The sequence below is a fragment of the Peromyscus californicus genome, unplaced genomic scaffold (genome assembly GCF_007827085.1).
Source record: "Peromyscus californicus insignis strain IS unplaced genomic scaffold, ASM782708v3 Scaffold_4__1_contigs__length_199733344, whole genome shotgun sequence".
Taxonomy (NCBI): domain Eukaryota; kingdom Metazoa; phylum Chordata; class Mammalia; order Rodentia; family Cricetidae; genus Peromyscus; species Peromyscus californicus.
Window position 1 is genome coordinate 159,783,310 of NW_026294562.1, and position 8,448 is coordinate 159,791,757.

Below are 8,448 nucleotides of genomic sequence, written 5' to 3' on the forward strand. Positions count from 1 at the left end.
TCTATGTGTGTTTACCTTATTTTAGCTTCTCTCTTCCCTTGAGACAGGGTGGCCTTGAACTTGTAGCAATCCTCTTGCCTCAGACTTAGCATATAAATTATTAACTAATGTTTTTGTTTGATTTATTGTTGTTTTTCTTTTGTTTTGTCTTGTTTGAGACATGGTCTCTCTGTGTAGCCTAGGTTGGTCTTGAATTCTACAATCCACCTGCCTTAGCCTCCCAAGTCCTAGGATTACAGGTAAGGGCCATCATGCCCAGCTTTAACTGTCATTTATTTATCTGTTTGTTTGTTTGTTTTTCGAGACAGTTTTTTTTTTAATTTTATAATTTAATTTAATTTTACATATCAGCCACGGATTCCCCTGTCCTCCCCCCTCCTGCACGCTGCCACCCCCCATTCCCATCTCCTCCAGGGCAAAGACTCCCCTGGGGATTCAGTTCAACCTGGTAGATTCAGTCCAGGCAGGTCCAGTCCCCTCCTCCCAGGCTGAGTGAAGTATCCCTGCATAAGCCCCAGGTTCCAAACAGCAAGACAGGGTTTTTCCTGTGTAACTCTGGCTGTCCTGAAACTCTTTCTGTAGACCAGACTGGCCTTAAACTAACAGAGATCCTCCTGCCTCTGCCTCCCAAATGCTAGGATTAAAGGTATAGGTCACCACCACCACCTGGCTATTAACATTTTTTGTTGTTTTGGTTTTGTTTTTTGTTTTTGGAAACAGGTTTTTTCTGTGTAACAGCCCTAGCTGCCCTAGAACTCACTCTGTAGGCTAGGCTGGTCTCCAACTCAGAGATCGCCTGCCTCAGCTTCCCTAGTGCTGGGATGGAAGGCGTGCACCACCACCACCACCAGGCTTAACAGTTATTTTTAATATTGCCCTTTTCTTTCTTTTGGAGACTGTGCTGGGCTTGACTGCCCCTCATGACTGCGTGGATCAGGGACTATCTGCATGGTAGCATTTACAGTGTTTCCTCTTGGCCTGGAGGACAGTGACTCTGTCCACAGACACCCTGGTAGGCATTCTGTCTCTAGTGCAGCAATCAGCATCTTCCCATCCCCCTCCAGTGTACCCTACTGCACCCTTTCTCAGCCCTACAGAGAGTCCTGCCCTTAGACCTGGCTGCCTAGACCTGCCCTGTGACCCCTCACTCAGCGTTCTGCTCCTGCAGCATCCCAGGAAGGATCTCCGTGCCATGGCCTACCATCTAACTGTCCGCTTGCCCAGTCTCCCCTTCCTGCATTCCGTTTCTGTGTCACTAGCCCCTTCGTTTCTTCTCCCTGACAGCAGTGTGGGAACACTCCCGCTAATCATGTTCCAGCATGCTCTTGACTCTGCAGTGAGGAGAAGGAGTCCTGATGAGTGGGGTGTGGTCATGTGCACAGTTAACTGGTGAGAGCTCTCTGAAGGAAAGTGGCTGTGTGTCCAAACTGAAGGTTCTGGTCAGAGAGGCCCCCGCAGAGCTTGGCTGAGCACAGCACTGCACAGAGCTGTTCATCTCTCGCTCACTGCCGTGCCAGGAAAGCACCACCGGTTTCTCTGTGGTGTCTGTGCTATAGACAGTGACTGCCTCAGCTGGCTAGACCAGTTACTCCAACTAGAGCAGAAAGTGACGGATTACATCCACAGCTGCGGCCCTTCAGGTGGCTGGCAAGAAGAATTGTTGCTTAACTGGATCTTTTTAAGGCAGGTACTAATGGGGATGATAAAGGGAGTTAGCTGGGTTGGGAGGTTGCTCAGTGGTAGAGTTTGGCAAGGCCCTGGTTTCATCCCTAGCACTACCCACCCCCCCCCAACCCCCCCCCACCCCCGCGCGCAAAAAAAAAGCCATTCCCACCTTCTCAGATTGCTAGGAGTTACATTGCTTATTCTTTTTTAGATAGGGTCTCCAGTTTGCTGTGTAGTTAATGATAATGAACTTCTAATTTTCTTTCTTCCACTTCCAAAGTTACAGGAACATACTGCCATGCTTGGTTTATAGAGTATTGGGGATCAAAACTGGGCCTTGGGCATGCTAGGCAAGCACTCCACCAACTTACCTTCAACCCCAGACCCGTTTTTAGTTTTCTGAGACAGTTCCAGGCTGTCCTCATAGTAACCATTCTCCCTCTGTCTCTCCCTTTCCTACTTTCAGGTGAAGATAGGCTGCTGACCAAACCTACATTCATGTGTGTGTGTGTGTGTGTGTGTGTTTGTAGGTGCACAGAGGTCAGAAGAAGGCACCAATGACCTCTTCTAGGATTCTCTGTCTTATTTGATGCGCAGTCTCTCCCTGAACCTGGAGCTCATGTATTTCTACTAGTCTGGCAACCAGTGAGCCCCAGTGATCTTCCTGTTTCTATCCCCACCAGTGCTAGAATTATAGAGCAACAGGCCTTAATAGACCACACCCACTTGTTATGTGGGTGCTGGGGTCTGAATCAGAGCCTCAGGCTTACACAGCAAGTGCTCTGACACACTGAACCATCTCCCCAGCTCTGCTCAAGCATCCTTGAGTTTGGTTATGTGTACTTGTGGTGGGGGTTACCTATTTAAACCATACAGCTGAACAGAGGCTTTCCTGCAGTCCTGTAAGACATTGTGACATGTGACTGTAGAAGTAACCGTCTTATTAAATAAGAAACACAGAGCCAATGCAAAGATGAAAGCCCAAGAGGTCAGAGCCTTACCGTGTGTTTGTCTTTATGTAGACTTTCTGTTCTGCCCAACCACATGACTGCCTTGTCACTGCCTGTCTGTACAGACCTCCAGGTCTTCTATGGTTGGTACTAAGATTAAAGGCATGTGTCTCCATGCTGGCTGTATCCTTGAACACACAGAGATCTACCTAGCTCTGCCTCCCAAGAGCTGGGATTAAAGGTGTGCGCCATCAACGCCCTGCTCTGCTATGGCTTGCTATTAGCTCTGACCCCCAGGCAACTTTATTTATTAACATACAAATAAAATCACATTTCAGTACAAATAAAATATCACCATATGTGACGAAAACAAGTCTGCTATACACCCATTTAGATGCACCACTGTGTGTGAGGCTGTGGGTTGTAGAACTAGCAATGTCAAAAAAGGAAGTTACACACTTAGTGCTCTGTTAAAGACTCGGGAATAGAGAGGCACAGTGGAACAGGATTATTGCATGGGGAGTGGCTTACAACTCTCACTTCCTGCACTTAACAGTGTAAGTTCCTATTAGAACTCATTATGCAGGGCATATATCCAGCCTCCTGGGAAGGGCATTTGCGAGATTAGCTTCAGGATGGTGTTTTGAGTGCTGGGGGGAGAACTCAGCTTATATGCAGGAGTGCCCTCTGCCCTGGTGAGGCCCTCTTGTCCTTCCTACACTTGATACATCCAGGTAGTAGCATAAGAAATCCTCTAGGCTAGCCTGTGTGTGGTTGGTGAGCCAATCAGCTGCAGAGAAAGTCAACAGTTCAAATGGCAATTTTTTCTGTTTTCTGTCTTTAGAGTTACTGTTGTTTTTTTCTTTTTTTTTTTGATGAGCATGAACTGAGAAACAGAACCACAGACAAATGCATAAAAATACCAACCAGGGTGGACTTAGCTGTTAAGAGCACCCACTATTCTTGCAGAGGACCAGGGTTTAGTTTCACAGCACCCACAATGTAGCTCACAAACTTCAGAACCAGGAGATCTGACCCCTCTTCTGACCTTTACAGGCTCTGCATGTACATGGTGCAAAGGAACTCAAACACACACACACACACACACACACACACACAGAAAAATAGAAATAAGGTGGAGAGTGATTAAGATACCCTGAGTTCTCCTCTAGCCTTCACATAGAGTGCGTGTACATACGTGCAGACACGCAGAGAAAAAGTACATCTAATTAATGCTGCCTTGTAACATGAATCTAAAAGGGTCTTACTAATAAAAAACACAGGAGCCAGATATTGGGGTGAACGCTGAAAGATCAGAGAAACAGAACAAGCCACAGCTTCCTCACCTCGCCGATTCCTCAGTAGATCTGTTTGCTCAAACTGGAAGCCTCTGTGTCCTCATCCAAATGGATCTCAGCTGAAGTGCTGCTCAAAAGCCTAAAAGCTTAACCAGGCTCTAGTTCCTGGTCCTCACGCCTTATATACCTTTCTGCCTCCTGCCATTACTTCCTGGGATTAAAGGCGTGAGTCACCATAGGCTGTTTCCAGTGTGGCTTTGAACTCACAGAGATCTGGATGGATCTCTGCCTTTGGAATGCTAGGATTAAAGGTGTGTGTGCCACCATTTTCTGGCCTCTATATCTAGTGGCTGTTCTGTTCTCTGACCCCAGATAAGTTTATTAGGGTGCACAATATTTTGGGGAACACAATATCACCACATTTCCTCTTTTTTGTCTAAAATTTTAAAAAGCTTATAACTAATACAAGAAAAACTATCCAATAAGTATATACAATATATACAGTCAAGAATTATTTTAACAATCTCTGGTCCATTAACATTTGACAGATTCAGACAAAATACTCCATTATAATATATTAACAATGTCCAGTCCGTTAACATCTGACAAATGCAGATAAAATTTTCATTACTTATCCTATTTAAAACAAGTCGCTCCTTTTTAAAAGTGGACTCAATAATCTCCCTTTTTATCTTATCATGTCCATAGTCTCTCTTTTTTTTGAGTAAATCAACCTTTTATCATTTCTATATCTTCTCTTTTTTCAGAGTAGATTCAATGATCTACTTTTCTATATCTTCTTTTTTCTTTTTTTTAAACAAGAACCTTGTATCTAATCTCCTTTGTTTAGCTTTTTTTTTTTTTACCATTAACAATTAACAACTTGTAACCAACCATCATAAACAATGACAATATCCGTAACTCAAACTACCAAAAACCACATATCCCACCTCTTGGGAATGAGGGTGTCGTATTCTTAAAATTACTTCCTGCTTTCTGGGGGGCGAAGACATCTTTAGGGAATCCTGAAAAGAACATTTTTGTGTTAATTGTCAAGTCCTGAGAGAGTTAGTTGTATCATTTGTCCAGTATCTGCATAATGCGAAAGTGCAGGTCTTGTCTCGAGTCCTTGCTCGAGTAGTCTGTGAATCTGGATCATCTCAGCTAGCCATCTTGAAATTGCCCTGAGCAGTTTGTAGTCCAAAGCAGATCTTTTGGTGGTGGTAATCAGCTTAACAGCTTTATCATAGTCTGTGTGGGATCATCATTGTGGGGTCCTGTCATCCTTTTTTTTAAAACTATGGCTTTATTTTTCAATTATTTGTTGTTTTTTTTTTTAAGATTTATTTATTTATTATGTATAGAATTTCCTGTCTGCATGTATTCCTGCAGGCCAGAAGAGGGCACCAGATCTCATTACAGATGGTTGTGAACCACCATGTGGGTGCTGGGAATTGAACTCAGGACCTCTGGCAGAGTAGCCAGTGCTCTTAACCGCTGAGCCATCTCTCCAGCCCCACCTGTGATCCTTTTGAAGATTTCAAAGTTGCTGTTAGGCGTGTTTCTTATTTAATAAGACTGTTTAGAATTTTGTCTACACTGCCTGTACTGGGATCAGTGTAAATCAGGGAATTTCTTATTTTAAAAAATAATTTATTTAAATTTATTTTATGTGCACTGATGTAAAGACGTTAGATCCCCTGGAACTGAAGTTGCAGACAGTTGTGAGCTGCCATGTCGGTACGGGGAGTTGAACCCAGGTGCTCTGGAAAAGCAGCCAGTGCTCTTTACTGCTGAGTCTTCTCTCCAGCCCCTGGGAATTTCTTTATGGCCACTTCCAAGACAGAAAAGTCGGGAATGATCAGAGTTCCTGTGACCTGATTCCATCAGAGGCATTCTGTCTAGCTCTGTGGCCTGCCTTGAGAGTTACCAGCCCTGAATGGCTGACTAAAGCCACAGTATATATTTGATGGGTGCAAAAGTAATTACAGTTTTTGTATCGCTGAAATTTTGTTTAATATTGGAATATATTTTTAATGTTTATTTTTATTTTTTATGTGTATGAGAGCATGTTTGTGTGAATGTATGCTGTGTGTGTGTGTGTGTGTGTGTGTGTGTGTGTTCCTGTCCAGGAGGTGGAGTTACGGACAGTGGTGAGCTGCCTTAAAATAGGTCCTCTACTATGTTAACAGTAGCAGTATGTCCTGTTAACATCTGAGCCATCTTTCCAGCCCATGGAGTATACTGATAATGTGGCTATGCTGTATACCATTTTGATATGCATTTCCTGCCCTTTTTTTAATGACTTGCTTGCAGCTTATTTTATATTATGGAAATTATGTTAGACAAAATGCAGATTTGAAGCCTGGTGGTAGTGGCACGCATCTTCAGTTCCAGCACTCAGGAGGCAGAGGCAAACAGATCGGAGTAATTTTGTGATCTGAGTTCAGGATGTGCGACAAAGCAGCAGAGATGACTCTCATCAATGGCACATTTGGTTGCTAAGTAACAGTCCACAGAGCAGCAGTTCAGGAACAGCTGGCTGACTCCCACTTAGTGGTGGCTCAGGGAGTTCTGCAGACGCAGTGAATGAGAGCCTTGAAGAGCGGAATGGATGACATCAGGAGTTGACAGCTGCAGGGGTGGTTTTCACAGAATTCAACATGGACCATTCAGTCAACAGTCAAATTGGAAAGGTGAAGAAGCTTGATAAGTGGGTGCCTCATGAGTAGACTGAAAATTGAAAACTGGTTTTGGTTGTCATTCTGTCCTCTCCCATTCTACACAGTGAACGGTTGTCAGCTGGATTGCTGACATGATGGAAAGTGGATTTAAGCTTTCCCCACATCTTCTGAGGCTGCAGTGCCTGTCACTGCTCCCTGCACTTCACTACACTTCCCAAGAACGACAAGAAGAAAGATGCCAGAACGTTGGCCAAGAAAGACAAATCCATTGAGCCGATCTGGGGGCAAGGCCAAAAAGGAGTGTGGTCCCCAGGCTCGTTCAGGAGAAGCTCCGGCACCTTGTGCTGTGTTTTTTTTTTTAATTGTTACTTGATGTGCACTGGTGTTTTACCTACACGTATGTCTGTGTGAGGGCGTCAGGTCCCCTAGAACTCACTCACCTAATGCTGTTTAACGAAGCTCCATCTGACAACTGGAAGGAAATTCCCCATTGTATGTAGGCTTATTTTATTTTATTTATTTTTTTTATTTGTTTTTTCGAGACAGGGTTTCTCTGTGTAGCTTTGCTCCTGTCCTGGAACTCACTTGGTAGCCCAGGCTGGCCTCGAACTCACAGAGATCTGCCTGGCTCTGCCTCCCAAGTGCTGGGATTAAAGGCATGCGCCACCACCGCCCGGCTATATGTAGGCTTATTACCCCAGCTCTGGTCTCAGAGACTCAGCCCTGCAGGAGTCCCTTAGCAAATGGCTTATCAACCTGATTGCAAAGCACAGAGCCCAAGTAATTTACACCAGAAACACAAAGGGTGGAGATGCCCCAGCTACGGTCAAAGATGCAGGAAAAGGTTCAATCAATTCAACTGTACATTTGTAAAATTTAACTTTTTTTTAAAAATGGAAGGTATATAGCAACCAGCCATGATCAGTTCAGTGGTTGGGCCGATAAGAAACTCCAATGCCTTCCTTGGAAGCCAAACTTGAACCACTTTCACTTTCTGAGTCTCTGGGAAGCAGGTACATCTAAGAAGTACACACAGCCAGGCGGTGGTGGCACAAGCTGTTAATCCCAGCACTCAGGAGGCAGAGGCAGGAAGATCTCTGTGAGTTCGAGGCCAGCATGATCTACAAAGTGAGTTCTATGACAGCCAAGGTGACACAGTGAAACTCTGCCATGAAAAACAAAACAACAACAACAAAAAGAGTATACTCACCAAGCACTCAGGAGGCAGAGGCAGGCAGATCTCTGTCGATTCAAGGCCAGCCCCTGATCTACATAGTGAGAATGGACAAGTCAGGGCTATATGAGACCCTGCCACAAAACAAAACTTCTAACAAAAATGTGCAGACTGTAATCGTTCCCATTTTGACTAATGAAAGTGTGTTCAACCCTAGTTATAATTTAAAATCTATTGTCTAATACAATTCCTTTTGCACTAACATAATTTCAGACTTTCGTTTTTGTATTTTTATAATAGCACTATAATGTAATAAATGAAAATATTATTTGGTGTGAAGCATGTGTGTTTGTGAGGGGCAGAATCTCCCTAGAATACCCTGGAACTGGCTATCTAATAAACTGGCCTTGAACTCTAAAGAGACTCCCCTGTCTCTGCCTCCTGCGCCACATCCAACATTGCTTTTTGTGGTGATGAGACTGGAACCTAGGACTCTGAGCATGGTAAACACACCCAACATCCTCAGCCCAGAATATCCATTTTCTTTGTGAGCATCGAGTCCTATCCTTTGCCAATATAATATATATTGCTTGGATAACAATTTTTTTATTTTTTTTTTTTGGTTTTTCGAGACAGTGTTTCTCTGTGTAGTTTTGGTGCCTGTCCTGGATCTCGTT